The sequence below is a fragment of the Callithrix jacchus genome, chromosome 2, assembly GCF_049354715.1.
Source record: "Callithrix jacchus isolate 240 chromosome 2, calJac240_pri, whole genome shotgun sequence".
Lineage (NCBI taxonomy): Eukaryota > Metazoa > Chordata > Mammalia > Primates > Cebidae > Callithrix > Callithrix jacchus.
Window position 1 is genome coordinate 22178333 of NC_133503.1, and position 17533 is coordinate 22195865.

A 17533-nucleotide genomic window follows, 5' to 3' on the forward strand; every position below is an offset into this window, starting at 1 on the left:
ATTTCAAAATGATACCAAGTGATTGATTGTTTCACTCTTAAATCTGTACTAACCTAGGGATATGGAAAGATTCAGAAAGAATGATCTTTTGAATTTTAGGACAAACTTTGCTTAGAGAAGGATATACTTAATAAAAAAAAAGAAAAGGAACTTAGGATATTTATAACTTTACATTTTCCCATATTTCAAATAAGATTCAAGATAGCTTAAAAGAATAAGAATATTTAAGAAGACAATAAGTTAAAAGTGGAAGAGAGGCCAGGTGAAGTGACTCATGCCTGTAATCCCAGCACTTTGGGAGGTGGAGATGGGAGGATCACTTGAGGCCAGGAGTTTGTTTGAGACCCGCCTTGCCAACATGACAAAACCCTATCTCCACTAAAAATACAAAAGCCGGGTGTGGTGGCACATGCCTGTAGTTCTAGCTACTCAGGTGACTGTGGCAGGCAAATTGCTTGAGCCCAGGAGACTGAGGTTGCAGTGAGTGAAGATCACACCTCAGCACTCCAGCCTGGGCAACAAAGCGAGACTCTGTTTCAAAGATAAATAAAATAAAATAACTAGAAAAGAAACAAAAACGATAAGACAGGAACATTAAATGGAGTTAGAAATGAGGTTAATAAATAATGAACATGCTACACCGTGGAATACTACTCAGCCATGAAACAGAACAAAATATTGGACTTTGCAGCAACTTGGATGGAACTGGAAGCCATTATTATAAGTGAAGTCATTGACAAATGGAAAACTAAACATCATATGTTCTCACTTGTAAGTGGCAGCTAAGCTATGAGGATGCAAAGCCATACGAAGGATTTGGGGGCTCAGAGGGAAGAGTGGAAGGGAGGTGAAGGATAAAAGACTACATATATTGGATACAGTGTATACTGCTCAAGTGGCGGGTACATCAAAATCTCAGAAAACCCCACGAAAAAAATGTATCCATGTAATCAAAAACTACCTGTACCTTCAAAACTATTGAAATAAAAATAAAAATAAAAAGAATGTGACACAGTTCTATATGTATTTGACAATTATCCCTAAGTTGGGTTGGGTTTTAAGCTTTCTTGTTGTCAATGCAAATAGAGAAACTCTACCAATTACATAGTTTTGCATGTCCATGAGACAAATGTTTAGGAAAAGTACAACTGCATCTAATACTACGACCAAAAATAATGTGTCCCTGGATTCTAACAAAGAGAGCACTATATTATAAAATACAAAAGGCCCAAAGATCCTCCTTTCAGGAGACTGAGGGATGAGGTTCCCAGGCCTGGTTCTTATATTTCTGCTGAGAAATAATGCTTATATGTGGAAGCATTATTTCTCAAATTTTAATCATCTTTATTATTTCTCCCATATATGCTTACTAAATTTTAGAGTTTATTATTGTTATTGTTATCATTTTGAGACAGAGTCTCACTCTGTCTCCCAGGCTGGAGTGCAGTGGCATGATTTTGGCTCACTGCAACCTCCGTCTCCTGGGTTCAAACGATTCTTTTGAAGAGGCCTGGGTTCAGCCTCTTGTGGCACCACCACACCCAACTAATTTTTTATATTTTTGGTAGAGACATGGTTTCACCATGTTGGCCAGGCTGATCTCGAACTCCTGACCTCAAGTGATCTGCCCACCTTGGCCTTCCAAAGTGCTGGGATTACAGGCCTGAGCTACTATGCCCGGCCAGAAATTATTAACCTAATAGATTTTTTAATGTAGATTTTACTTTGACTCAGTTTTGCAATTAACCTAATCTTGGCAAGGTAATAAGCTACTTATATTTTTCTAATATCTTTTAAGTCAAGTTAATAAGGATTAAAATTAATGTCTATTTTAATCTAAAATTTTCTTATGTATCATTAATAGTTCGTGTGCCACACCTTGGGAAACACTGACTTAAAGAAAAGGAAAAATCCAGCATTCAAATATCCATGACCTCACTGCATCTTAATGTTTCTTAAGAGTTATTATATTAATATTTCTGGAGAGGTATTATTATCACCAACAGAGATGAGAAACAGGTTAAAGAACTTTTGTAAGTTTCCACAATAATTGAGTAGAGATGAAACTCAAGTCTTCTGATGAAAATCAAGTTCTGTCTTCTAGATAGGTGTACAGAAGGCCTTTTTCCCAAACTGAAGTTCAAACTCTCCTTGACTGCTTATCCCTTTGCTTCCTGCCAGAATGTCCCACCCCACTTAGTCCATAGTGATGCCCACCTGTGGTTAATGGAGTTGAGGCTGCTGGACTAAAGGGAGGAAGTCTGTGAGGCATATGTGGAACCCAAAGAGGAACTTCATCAACTGTCATGGACAGCTCTGCCACTTTGTGACCCTGTGGATTTTTTGGGAAGTGTTTTTGCGGTTTACCAGTCTCTCATTAGCCAAGGCCATTTGTCCTGGGTTGGTCTTCTTCATTGGTGGAAAGTACGGCTGGGAGATTTGGAAGGGTTGCAGATTGACTTGACTCTCGGCAGGAACTGTCACCATGAGCTTTTGGGGAAAGACCTTAAGTTGTGTTTTTTGCTGAGGATTGTGGGATTCCTCCTAATCTTGGAGAATGTTTTGAGTCATCACTGGCAGCAGCTTTCTGGTGACAGCTTGAGTAACCTCAGAAGGAAGAAGGCTGTCTTCATCTCTCACGTGAATATGACTTTGGGTAAATCATCTTGAAATCCAAATCCATGGTTGTGATCCACACTCCTCCTGAGTTCTGATTTTTAGTGTAAGCCTTTTCCTTCTCAGTTTTTCTTCTTTGTGCATCTCTTAAAGAGATTTTTAAAGTCTCATAATTAAAAAAATATTTCTTCAAAACTTTTTATTTTGAAATCACTGTAAATTCACATACATTTGTATAAAATGCCACAGAAAAATCCTGTGTGCCTTCTACTCAATTTATCCTAATGGTAACTTCCTTAAAGAGATTTAAAAATTACTGAGATATAATTTAAATATAATAAAATTCACTCTTTTATGCATTTAAATTTTCTTTATGTTTTTTCATAGCTTATTAGCTCATTTATTTTCAGTGCTGAATAATTTCTCATTTTCTGGATGTCCCATAGCTTATTTATCCATTCACCTATTGAAGAATGTTCTAGTTGCTTTTAAGTTTTGACAATTATGAATAAAGCTGCTACATATATCCATGTGTAGGTTTTTGTGTAGATAAAAATTTTCATGCTCTTTGGGTAAATATAGCAGGAACGATTGCTGAGTTGAATGGTAAGAAACTACCCAACTGTCTTCTAAAGTAGTTATACCATTTTGCTTTCCCACCAACAATGAATGGGAGTTCCTGTTTCTCCACATTCTTGTCAATATTTGGTGGTGTCAGTGCTTTGGTGCCATTCTAATAGGTATGTAGTGGTATCTCATTGTTTCATTATGTGTATCTATTCATTAGTAAAGTGCAATTTTGCTGCTGATATGTTGAACTGTGGTGAAGTCGGGGCCTTCAGTACATCCTGTATCACTAGAGCAAGGCACATTGTACCCAACAAGCAACCTCTCATTACCCCTTAACCTTCTATCCTTCTGAGTCTTCATTGCCCATTATCCCAGACTCCACATTCTGCTTTGTGTGTACATATTACTTACTTCCCTCTTATAAGTGAGAACGTGAGAAACATGTCTTTTTGTGTCTGAGTTGTTTCATGTTAGCAGATGGCCTCCAATTCTATCCATGTTTCTGGAAAAGATATAATTTCATTCTTTTCATGGTTGAACAGTATTCCATTGTGTGTATATACCACATTTTCTTTATCCAGTCCTCCACTGCTTTGTGTGTACACATTACTTCCCTCTTATAAGGGAGAACATGAGAAACATGTCTTTTTGTGTCTGAGTTGTTTCATGTTAGCAGATGGCTTCCAATTCTATCTGGATGAACATTTAGATTGATTCCATATGCTGTGATAAACATATGAGTGCAGGTATCTCTTTGATATAATGGTTTCTTACTCTTTGGGTAGATACGCAGCTGAGTAGCACTGCTGGATTGCATGGTGGTTCTATTTTTAGTTCCTTGAGAAATCTTCATACAGTTTTCCATAGAGGTTGTACGAATTTACATTCCCACCAACATTGTGTAAGAGTTCCCTTTTCTCCAAATCCTCTCCAACATCTGTTATTTTTTTTTTGTCTTTTTACTAATTGTCATTCTGATTGGTATAAGATGATATTTCATTGTGGTTTTAATTTGTATTTCTTTGGTGACTAGTAATATGGAACATTTTTTCATATGAATGTTGGCTATTTGTTTATCTTGTTTTGAAAAGTGTCTCTTCATATCCTTAGCCCACTTTTTAATGGAATTATTTTTTGTTGTTGAGTTGTTTGCGTTCCTTGTAAATTATGGATATTAGTCCCCTCTTGGGTATATTGTTTGCAAATATTCTGTCCCATTCCCAGATTGTTTATCATTCTGTTGATTATTTCTTTTGCTATGCAGAAGCTTTATACTTTAAATTCCATTTGTCTATTTTTGTTTTTGTTGCTTGTGCTTTCAAGGTCTTCCACATGAATTCTTGACTAGACCACTGTCTACCAGAATTTTCCCTATTTTTTTCTAGCATTTTTATAGTGTCATTTTCTTACATTCAAGTCTTTAATCTATCTTGAGTTGATTTTTGTATTTGGTGAGTGATAGGGGTCCAGTTTCATTCTTCTGCATATGGCAATTCAATTTTCCCAGCACAATTTATTGAAAAGGATGTTCTTTCTCCGGTGTATGTTCTGGTCAGTTTTGTCAAAGATTAGTTGGCTGTTAAGTGTGTGGTTTTATTTCTAGCTTCTCTATTTTGTTCTATTAAACTCTGTTGATTTTTATATCAGTATCATAGTGTTTTGGTAACTAAAGACTTGTAGTATACTTTGAAGTAAGGCAATGTGATGCCTTCAGCTTTGTTTATTTCCCCCCCACTTAGGATTGCTTTGGCTCTTTGGGCTCCTTTTTGGCTTCATATGAGGTCATTTTTTCTAACTCTGAATTCTGAATTATTTCTTCTAATTCTGTGAAAATTGACATTGCTTTTTTTTTTAAACCTCCTCTGTGGACATGACATTGGTATTTTGATAGAGATTGCATTTAACTTGTAGATAACTTTGGGCTCTTTGATCATCTTATGAATATTAATTCAGCTTGGCACAGTGGCTCATGCCTGTAATCCCAGCACTTTGGGAGGCTGAGGTCAGGAGTTCGAGATCAGCCTTGCCAACATGGTGAAATTTCATCTCTATTAAAAATACAGCCAGGTGTGTTGGGACATGCCTGTAGTCTTAGTTACTCAGGAGACTGAGGTGGGACAATTGCTTAGACCTGGGTGGTGGAGGTTGCAGTAAGCCAAGATTGCACCACTGCACTTCAGCCTGGGCAGCAGAATGAAACTCCATCTCAAAAAAAAAAAAAAAAGAAAAAAGAAATTATTTCTTCTAATCCATAAGCATGGGATGTTTTTCTATTAGTTTGTGTCATTCATAAATTCTTCCACCAGTATTTTGTAATTCTCCCTAAAATGATTTTTTACATCTTTGATTCAATATATCCTGAGATATTTTATTAATTTTTTTGGTACCTCTTATAAGTGAGATTGCCTTCTTAATTTGGTTTATGGCTAGAGAATTATGATAATGCTACTGTATATCAATTTTGTATCCTGAAAATTTACTGAGTTTGTTTGTCAAATCCAAAAGTGTTTTTGTGGAGTCTTTAGAGTTTTTTAGATATAACATTATATAATCAATCAGTGAACAAGAATAATTTGACTTTCTCTTTTTCAGTTTAGATAGTTTTTATTATTTCTCTTGACTGATTGCTCTGGTAAGGACTTGCAGTACTATGTTAAATAGGAGTTGAAAGTGGGCATCCTTGTCTTATTCCAATTCTTAGAGAGAATGATTTCAATTTCCCCATTAAGTGTGATATTTGTTGTAGGTTTGTCATATTGGCTTTATTATGTTGAAGTATGTTCCTTTATGCCTAGCTGGTTGAAGATTTTTATAATGAACAGAGGCTGAATTTTATCAAATGCTTTTGTTGCGTCTATTGAGATGATTATGTTTTTTGTCCTTAATTATGTTTATGTGATGTATCACATTTATTGATTTGTGTATGTTAAACCATCCTTGCATTTTCTCTCTCTCTCTCTTTTTTTTTTTTTTTTGAGGCATGGTATTGCTTTGTTATCCAGGATGGAGTGCAGTGATACAATCATAGCTGACTTTAAGCTCAAACTTTTGGACTCAAGCAATCTTTCTGCTTCAGCCTCCTGAGTAGCTGGGACTACAGGTGTGCACTGCCATACCCAGCTAATTTTTAAATTTTTAGTAAAGACAAGATTTTAGCATGTTGCCCAGGCTGGTCTCAAACTCCTGGCCCCAAGCACTTCTCCTGCTCTAGCCTCCCAAAGTGCTGAGATTACATCTATAAGCTGTAATGCCTGGTTAGTATTATCTTTGTAATGTGCTATTGAATTTTATTTGCAAGTATTTTGTTGAGAATTTTTCCATCTATGTTCATCAGAAATATTGATCTGTAGTTTTCTGGTTTTTTTTTTTTTTTTTTTTTTTTTTTTTTTTTTGCTGCATCCTTGTCTGGTTTTAGTATGAGGGTGACATTGATCTCATATCATGAATTAGGGATAATTCCTTCCTCCTCATTTTTTAAAAATAGTTTCAGGAGGATTGGAATTAATTATTCTTTGTATAGTTGGTAGAATTTGAATGTGAATCCACCTGGTCCTGGGCTTTATTGTGTGGGGAGAGTTTTTAAATTATTGAGTAAATTTTGCTATTTATTATTGGTCTGTTTGGGAGTTTTATTTCTTCCTTAATCAATCTTAGAAGGTAGTATGTTTCCATGAATTTATCCATTTCCTCTAGGTTTCCTAGTGGGTTAACATATAGTTGTTCATAATAGTCTCCAATGATCTTTTGTATTTCTGTGGTATCAGTTGTAATGCCCCTTTTATATTTTTGGTTGTGTTTATTTGGAGCCTCTCTCTTTTTAATCTAGGTAATGTTATCTTTTTGAACAATCAAGTTTTTATTTCATTGATCTTTCTTTGGGTCTCATTTTATTTCGTTTTGCATTGATCTTTGTCATTTGTTTTCTTCAGCTAACTTTGGTTTTGGTTTGTTCTTGTTTTTCTAGTTCTGCAAGGTGTGCCTTTAGGTTGTTAATTTGTGATCTTCCTACTTTTTTGGTGTAATTTAATACTGTAAACTTTACTCTTAGCATTGCTTTTGTTGTGTTCCATGGGTTTTGGTTTGTTGGCTTTTCATTTTCATTAGTTTCAATTTTTTTAAAAAAAATTCTATTTAAATTTATTTGTTGACCCAGTAATCATTCAGGAGCATGCTCTTTAATTTTCATGTATTTGTATAGTTTCTGAAGTTCCTCTTGGTATTGATTTCTAAGTTTACTCCACCATGATCTGAGAAGATACTTGCTATGATTTTTATTTTTAAAAAATTGTTAAGACTTGCTTTGTGGCCTAAATAAGGTCTATCTTGAAGAATATTCTATGTGCTGATGAAAAGAATGAACATTTTACAGTTGTTGGGTAGCATGTAATATAAAAAAACTGGTAAGTCCATTTTGTCTAAAGTTCAATTTAAGTTCAATGTTTCTTTGTTAATTTTATGTCTCAGTTACCTGTCTAGTGCTATGAGTGGGGTGCTAAAATCTCCCACTGTTATTATAGTGTTATCTGTTTCTTTAGGTCTAGTAATATTTGTTTCATGAATTTGGGTGCCTATATATTTAGGTTTGTTCTATCCTCCTGCTGATTCGATCCTTTATCTTTCTATAATTACCTTCTTTTTCTTTTATTAGTATTTTTGATAATAAAGCTTGTTTTAGCTGTTATAAATATAGTTCCTCCTGTTCACTTTTGGTTTCTGTTTGTGTGGAATATCTTTTTCCACACCTTTATTTTTTTCAGTCTGTGTGTGTCTTTATGGATAAGATGACTTTCTCATAGACAGCATACTGTTGGATCATTTAAGAAAAACCCATTCTGCTTCTTTTCAAGATGGTGGATAGGAGGTAGTGTTGGTGTTCCACTCTCACTTGAAAGGACACAGTGGCGGGTGGAGGTTCACACTGTTAATTTTTTTTTTCCATGCAGCACCACAGGAACTTACCAGAAAAACTGAAAGAATTCACAGAGCCTTTGAAAGAAGCAGCAGGCTGTAGCCTACTCCATGAGACAGGTGAAAAATTGTGAGTACCCAGAGTGTGAGATGGGGAGAACCTAGGTTCAAACACACATCCCTACTGGGGAATCTGAAAACCTAGATCATGGGAGAAGGCCTTAACCCTACTGAGAGCTGGAATGAATTTAGGCAGAATGTGAAATATTAAAGCAGCAGCAGCAGTGGGAAGTGCCTTGTAGGCATTGACAGTCTGCAGCATCAGCTGAAGGAAACCATCCCTGGATTATTTCTCACAGGTGCCCTTGGGGAAGTTAGCCAATGAACTCAGGGCAGGATATCAGGGTGAAAGAAGCTCCGACTAAATTTTGTGATATAAATTTGAGTGGGGACAATTCTCTCGAACAGAATCCAGGGGTGAACAGGAAGTGTGCTGCAGACACAAGCACAGAAGCTGGGTGCCTGGCCATGTGGGCAGATGGGGAGGGGAATGGCCTCAAAGCTGTTATTGCTGTTTCTGTGGGGAAGCTTATGGCCTGGGTCAGGTCTGAGTTCTGTGTGCAGGCTGCCTGGATCTAAGCTTCTATGGAGAAGCTTATGGCCTGGGTCAGGTCCAAGTTCTGTGTGCAGGCTGCCTGATCTAAACCTGGTGCTGTTAGTGGACACTGCCCACAGTGAGACTAGCCTCACCAACTGTGTGGGAGCTGGTTGGGAACTACCGCTGTCAGCTAATCTCCACTCCCTTTGTGAACTCTTCTGCACAGCAGAAACAGTTATACTTTTCTCTGGAACATTTCCCCGGTGGCCTGAGAACCACTCTCTGTTCCCCAGACTGGCTGAGGCAGGCCCTGCACAAAGAAAGTCTGAGCTTGAGCCTGCCTAATCCTGACCCCACCTGATAGTATTTCTCTATCTTCCCTGGTAACTTAACACACATATATAAACATTTGGGAGCTTTATAGCCCTGCCCATTGGTTAAGAAGCCAGAATACCTCCCCTGGATAATTTAGGAAAGGCTTAATGCAGCTGGTGCTCTTTTGCAAGTGGCACCTCCTGGTTGGAGGCCAACCAACTCAGTCCATTACAGCACCTCTCAATAGAATAACACTGAACCTAGGGAAGAGAAAATGACCGTGAGAGCCCAGCTAACACTGCTGCCTGCAACGTGCTGGTTAAACAGTGGTCCTGAGTCTGCCCATATCCCAAATTCACTGCTAGCATAACTGACAATTGAGAAAGCCAGCACACTAAACCTATTTACAACCAAGGAATCTCATAGAGTCTGTGTCATACCCCTGCTATCACCATTAGAGAAGACGCTGGTATCCATTACTGGGAGACCTGAAGACAGGTCACATCACTGGATCCTTTGCAGATATTCCTCAGCACTAGTCCAAAGCCTGGTAGTCCCACTGGTGGGCTAGACCCAGAAGAGCAATAACAACCACTGCGGTCCAGCTCTCAGGAAGCCCAGTCCTGGTGGAAGGGGGAGAGCACCACATAGAGGAGTCACCCTATGGAACAAAATAATCTGCATGGCAGGCCTTTAGTTCCTGATTTTTCTTCTGGTGGAAAGTTGGTTATAGCTGAGATACAATTGCAGTGCTGGGCACAGTAGGAAAAATATATATGCCTACGCCAACAGGCAGGCAGCCTCCATGATCATAAAGGGCCTTGGAGACGGGTTTTTGTTCCCCCAGCACATACTGCATACCCAGCTGTGTCTTCTCCCATGGGAATGAAATGTGGATGCACCTGTAGATAGCCTTCCTGGAACAATTCAGGGTGAGGGTGATTGTAGGCCCACAGGAGGAGCACTGCCCAGATTCAGGGCTGCAAGAGAGGCAGAGTCAGAATTCCTTCCTAGTTGGAGTAACATTTCTATGATGAAAAGAGGTGCTTGTATGATCTGAATGGCTTGAACACTGGGACAAGAGTGAGACTGTGAGTTAGATAGCCTACCTGCTGGCCTGGCAGGGGAACTGAGGTAGCGCCCACTCTTCATTCTGATAAAACCTCTGCACATCTAATTGAGAGCTTTGCCAGCCACATTCATCAAGGGCGGGACCTCTGCTCTCCGGTGGGTATTATATCTACAAACCTGCTTTAACTACAACCAGTGCCTACCTAAGGATACCTCCCTTATTGTCCTGAAGCCTGAATCATCAACTCTAAATAAAATACTGGGAAAATTTAAACAAATAAATAAAGTGTATACCATGAGAGAATGAGATAAGCCTCAAGAGATCCCTACCATTCCAATCCCATAGGAGATAGTGAACTAGCCCACACTCCAAGTATGTAACCACTACAACCAGCATCTGGGAAAGCCAGAGCACAAAGACTCTCTATGATAAAGGAACTCATACAGTGTTTTCCCCCTAAAAGCACCGAGAATCAAATTATGCTAGAACAAACCATAAACATTCAAGTCACTAAAGTCTGAACCTGAAAACGGGGGGAAAAAGAAATAGAAAAACACCCCACAGTCAAAACAAAAATAAATTCAAGAATAATGTGAAGAAATGGTCTACCCAAATGAGAAGAAACCAGAAAAGTAATTCTTTGAATATGAAAAAACAGCATTCCATAACACCCCCAAAAGATCACTCTAGTTCCCCAGAAATGGATTCAAACCAAGAAGACATTTCTGAAATGCCAGATAAATAATTCAGAAGGTTGATTATTAAGCTACTCAAGGAAATACCAGAGAAAGGTGAAAGCCAACTTAAAGAATTTTAAAAAATCCAGAATATGAATGGAAAAATTTTCAGAAAAATAGATATCATGAAGAAATAATCAGAACATTTGGAAATGAAAGATACACTCAGGGAAATACAAAATGCAGTGGGAAGTTTCAACAATAGATGAGAACAGGTAGAAGAAAGAATTTCAGAACTCAAAGACAAGACTTTTGAATTAACCCAATCAGACAAAGACAAAGAAAACAAAAAAAGGATAAAGTCTTGAAGAAATATGGGATTATGTAAAATGGCCAAACCTAAGAATAATTGGTGTTCCTGAGGGAGAAGAGAAATCTAAAAGTTTGGAAAAGTTATTTGAGGGAATAATTAAGGAAAACTTCTCTGGTCTTGCTAGAGAGCTAGACATCCAAATACAAAAAACTCAAATAACTCCTGGGAAATTCATTACAAAGAGATTATCACCAAGGCACATAGTGATCAGGCTGTATAAATTCAAGTTGAAGGAAAGAATCTTAGGAACAGTGAGACAAAAGTATTAGGTAACCTACAGAGGAAAACCTGTTAGACTAACAGCAGATTTCTCAGCAGAAATCTTATAGGCCAGAAAGTATTGGGTCCTATCTTTAGCTTCCTTAAACAAAATAATTGTCAGCCAATAATTTTGTATGCAGCAAAATTAAGCTTCATAATTGAAGAAGAGACAAAGTATTTTTCAGACAAACAAATGCTGAATTTGCCACTACCAAACCAGCACTACAAGAAATGCTAAGGAGTTCTAAATTATGAAACAACCTTGATATACACCAAAATAGAACCTCCTTAATAAATAAAGCATAAATGCCCTGTAAAACAATAACACATTGAAAAAAAGAAAACAAAGTATCTAGGCAACTACTAACATGATGAATAGAACAGCACCTCCCATCTCCATATTAACATTGAATGTAAATGGCCCAAATGCTCCACTTGAGAGATAAAGAATGGCAGAATGGATAAAAATCCACCAACCAAATATTTACTTTCTTCAGGAGACTCACCTAACACATAAGGACTCACATAAATTTAAGGTGAAGGGGTAGAAAATAATATTTCATGCAAATGGAAATGAAAATCAAGCAGGAGTTGCTATTTTTATATCAGACTTTAAAGCAACAATGGTAAAAAAGACAAAGACATTATATAATAGTGAAAGGATTGGTCCAACAGGAAGATATTACAGTCCTAAGTTTATATGCATCTCATACCAGAGCTCCCAAATTTATGAAACAATTACCATTAGACCTAAGAAATGAGATAGGCAACAACACAATAATAGTGGGGGACTTCAGTACTCCACTGACAGCACTAAACAGGTTATCAAAACAGAAAGTCAACAGAGAAACAATGCACTAAAACTATACCCTAGAACAAATGATTTAACAGATATTTGTAAAAAATTCTTCCCAGAATGTACATTCTCATCAGTGCATGGAACATTCTCTGAGTTAAACCATATACTAGGCCACAAAATGAGTTTCAATAAATTTAAGAAAATCAACATTCTATCAAGTATCGTCTCAGGTTGCAGTGGAATAAATCTGAAATCAACTCCAAAAGGAGCTCCCAAACCTATACAAATATATGGAAATTGAATAATCTGCTCTTGAGTGTTTTTGGGTTTAGCAGTGAATTCAACGTGAAAATTAAAACATGATTTGAATAATAATAGTGACACAACTTATCAGAACCTCGGGGATACAGCAAAGGCAGTGCTAAGAGGAAGGTTCATAGCATTAAATGCCTACATCAAGCAGTCTGAAAGTCACAAATAGACAATCTAAAATCACACCTCAAGGAACTAGAGAAACAAGAGAAAGCTGAACCAAAACACAGCAGAAGAAAAGAAATAACAAGGATCAGAGCATAACTAAATAAAATTGAAACAAACAAAATACAAGAGATTAAATGAAACAAAAAGCTGGTTCTTCAAGACAATAAACAAAACAGATAGACCATTAGTGAGATTAACCAAGAAAAGAAGAGAAAAGATACAAAAAACCTCAATTGGAAATGAAATGGGAGATATTACAACTGGTACCACAGAAATATAAAAGATCACTCAAGGCTACTATGAACACATGTACACATTCAAACTAGAAAATCTAGAGGAAATGGGTAAATTCCTGAAAATATGCAACCCTCCTAGATTAAATCAGGAAAAAATAGAAACCCTGAACAGACCAATCAATAACAAGCAGAGAGATTAAATTATTAATTTAAATAATTTCTAACAAAAAAATCCAGAACCAGATGCATTAACAGCTGAATTATGTTAGACATTCAAAGAAGCATTGGTACCAATTCTACTGAAACTACTCCAAGAGATAAAGAAAGAATTCTCCCTAAATCATTCTATGAAGCCAGTATCACCCTAATACCAAAAGCAGGAAAAGATATAACAGAAAAACAAAACTACAGAGCAACATCCCTGATAAACATAGATGCAAAAATCCTCAACAAAATACTAGCTAACTAAATCCATCAGCATATCAAAAAGATAATCCACCATGATCAACTGGGTTTTATACCAGAAATGCACAGATAGTTTAACATACACCAGTCAATAAATGTGATACATTATGTAAACATAATTAAAAACCAAAATTATGATCATCTCAATAGACACAGAAAAAAACATTTGATAAAATCCAGTGTCCCTTTATTATAAAAACACTTGATAATAGAAAGGGCATACCACAAAGTAATAAAAACCATATATGATAAATCCACAGCCAACATCATGCTGAATGGGGAAAAACTGAAAGCATTTCCCCTGAGAACTGGAACAAGATAAGTATGCCCACTTTCAGCACTTTTATTCAACATAGTACTGGAAGTTCCAGCCAGAGCAATCAGACAAGAGAAAGAAATAAAGGGCATCCAAATGGGAAAGAGGAAGTCAAACTGTTGCTGTTTGCTGATGCTATGATTGTATAACTAGAAAACCCTTAAGATTCATCCAAAAATCTCCTAAATCTGATAAATGAATTCAGTAAAGTCTCAGGATACAAAATTAATGTACACAAATCAGTAGCACTGCTATACACCAACAATGATGAAGTTGAGAATCAATTAAAGAACTCAAACCCTTTTATGACGGCCACAACACTAACAAAAAACCCTTTAGGAATATACTTAAACAAGAAGGCGAAAGATTTCTACAAGGAAAACTACAAAACACTACTGAAAGAAATCGTAGATGATGCAAACAAATGGAAACATCCTATGCTCATGGATGGGTAGAATCAAATATTGTGAAAACGACCATACTACCCAGAGAAATCTACAGATTCAATGCAATTCCCATCTAAATGCCATCATCATTCATTACAGAACTAGAAAAAAAATTCTAAAATTCATATGGAACCAAAAAAAAAAAAAAAACCTGCATAGCCAAAGCAATACCAAGAAAAAAGAACAAGTCTGGAGGCATTACATCACCTGACTTCAAATTATACTACAAGGCTATGGTTACCCAAACAGCATAACACTGGTATAAAAATAGGCAGGTAGGCTAGGCACAGTGACTCACACCTGTAATCCCGGCACTTGGGAGGCCAAGGTGGGCGGATCACTTGAGGTCAGGAGTTTGAAGCCAGCCTGGCCAACATGGTGAAACCTTGTCTCTACTAAAAGCACAAAAATAAGCCTGGCATGGTGGCAGGCACATGTATCCTAGCTACTAGGGAGGTTGTGGCAGGAGAATTGTTTAAACCCAGGAGCCAGAGGTTGCAGTGAGTCAAGATTGCACCATTGCACTCCAGCATGGGCTACAGAATGAGACCCTGTCTCAAAAAGCAACAACAACAACAAAACAGACAAAAATAGGCATGTAGATCAATGGAAGAGAATAGAGAATCCAGAAATGAATCCAAATATTTACAGCCAACTGATCTTCAACAAAGCATATGAGAAACAAAAACACGAACTGGGGAAAGAAAACCCTATTCAATAAATGGTGCTGGGAAAACTGGCAAGCCACATGTAGAAGAATAAAAGCAGGACCTTGTCTCTCATCTTATACAAAAGTCAACTCAAGATGGATTAATCAGCCTGGCCAACACAGTGAAACCCTGTATCCATTAGAAATCCCAGCACTTTGGGAGGCCAAGGCGGGTGGATCACGAGGTCAAGAGATTGAGACCATCCTGGTCAACTTGGTGAAACCCCATCTCTACTAAAAATACAAAAAATTAGCTGGGCATGGTGGCGCGTGCCTGTAATCCCAGCTACTCAGGAGGCTGAGGCAGGAGAAGTGCCTGAACCTAGGAGGCGGAGGTTGCAGTGAGCCAAGATCGCGCCATTGCACTCCAGCAATGGAGTAACAAGAGCAAAACTCCGCTTTAAAATAAATAAATAAATAAATAAATAAATAAATAAATAACCAGCCAGACAGAGTAAGACTTCATTTAAAAACAAAAAAAAAGACAAATCTAAGACCTGAAACTGTAAAAATTCTAGAAGATAACTTCAGAAAAACTCTTGTAGATATTGACCTAGGCAAAGAATTCATGACTAAGACTCCAAAAGCAAATGCAATGAAAACAAAAATAAATAAAAGCTAATTAAACTAAAAAGCTTCTGAATGGCAAAAGAAATAATCAGCAGAGTAAACAGGCAACCCTTAACATGGGAGAAAATTTTCACAAAATTTTCCTTTGCATCTGGCAAAGGACTAATATCCAGAATCTATAAGGAATTCAAACAAATTATTAAGAAAAAAAAAACCAAATAAATGGGCAAGGGACATGAATAGACAACTCTCAAAATAAGATATGCAAACAGCCATCAAACATATGAAAAAATGCTCAATATCACTAATTATCAGGGAACTGCAAATTAAAAACTGCAATGTGATACCACCTTACTCCTGCAAGAATGGTCGTAATTAAAAAGTAAAAAAATAGTAGATATTGGAGTGGATGTGGTGAAAAGGGAACACCTTTACACTGCTGGTGAGAATGTAAACTGGTACAACCACTGTGGAAAATAGTATGGAGAGTCCTTAAAAAACTAAAAGTAGAACTACTATTTGATCCAGATATCCAACTACTGCATGTCTACCTAAAGAAGTCATTATATGAAAAAGACACATGCATGTGCATGTTTATAGCAGCACAATTTGCAATTGCAAGATATAAAACCAACCTATGTGACCATCAACTAACAAGTAGATAAAAAACATGTGGTACATATGCACCATGGAATACTATTTAATCGTAAAAAGGAATGAAATATGCAGCAACATGGATGGAGCTGGAAGCCATTATTCTAAGTAAGGTAACTTGGGAATGGAAAACCAAATATTGTGTGTCCTCACTTATAAGTGGGAGCTAAGCTATAAGGATGCAAAGGTATAAGAATGATATAATGGACTTTGGGGATTTAGGGGGTAAGGTTAGGAGAGGGGTGCGGGATAAAAGACTACATATTGGGTACAGTACTGCTTGCATGATGGATGCACCAAAATCTCATAAATCATCACTAAAGAACTTATCCATGTAAGCAAAAACAACCTGTACCCCCAGAACTATTGAAATAAACAACAACAACAAAAATGATTCTGCCAGTCTGTATCTTCTAAATCGAGTATTATTTAATTCATTTACACTCAAGGTTAATCTTGATATGGGAAGTTTTTTCTGTTACAGTGTTAATTGTTTTCAAGTTGTTTTTATAATTTCTTTGTTTCTTTCTATTTCTGTTTTTGTCTTTGTGATTTATGAAATTCTATTATGTTGCCCTTTGAGTCCTATCTTTTTTCTTTCTTTTCTTTTTTTGATGGAGTCTCACTCTGTCACCCAGGCTGTAGTACAGTGGTGTGATCTCGGTTCACTGTAACCTCTGCCTACTGGGTTCAAGCAATTCTCCTGCCTCAGTCTCCCATGTAGCTGGGATTACAGACGTGCATCACCATGTCCAGATAATTTTTTTTTTTTTTGGTAGAGACGGGGTTTTGCCATGTTGGCCATGCTGGTCTCGAACTCCTGACCTCACGTGATCTGCCCACATCAGCCTTCCAAAGTGCTGAGGTTACAGGTGTGAGCTATCATGTCTGGCCCTTTTTTTTTTTTTTTTTTGAAATAGGGTCTCATGCTGTCAACCAGGTTGAAGTGCAATGGCATGATCATAACTTATTGTAGCCTCAGCTTACCAGGCTCAAGCCATCCTCCCACCTCAGCCTCTCAAGTAGCTGGGAATACAGGTGTGTGTCACTATGCCAGGCTAATTTTTTTGCTTTTGTCATTTAGCCTGAGCTGGCCTGAAACTCCTGAGCTCAAGTGATTCACCCACCTTGACTTCCCAAAGTGCTAAAATTACATGAGTGCAGCACTGTGCTTAGCCTAATTCCTTTCTCTTCCTCTTTTGTGTGATTGTTTTATAAGATCTATGAGTTTTATGTTTTCATTATGGTGAATATTGATTGACCTTTTATTGTTGTGCTTAAGACCTCTTTCAACATTTTCGATTGGTCTAATGGTGACAAATTTACTTAGCATTTGCTTTTCTAGGAAAGATTATTTTTTCTTAAATTGTGAAGCTTATTCTAGCAGGATGTAAAAATTTTGACAAATAGGTATTTTTTCCCCCAGCACTTTGAGAATACCATCTCATTTTCTTCTAGACTAAACAGT

The 17533-nt window shown here is 37.1% G+C and overlaps 1 long non-coding RNA gene across 1 annotated transcript in view; it reads left to right on the forward strand.

The window, feature by feature from the left end:
• LOC144580685 (uncharacterized) overlaps window positions 1–17533 on the forward strand; it is a 61025-nt gene that overhangs the window by 16633 nt on the left and 26859 nt on the right. Inside the window, exon 2 of the long non-coding RNA XR_013530674.1 lies at window positions 8130–8224. This is a non-coding gene — a long non-coding RNA (uncharacterized LOC144580685). The remainder of the gene's footprint in view (window positions 1–8129; window positions 8225–17533) is intronic.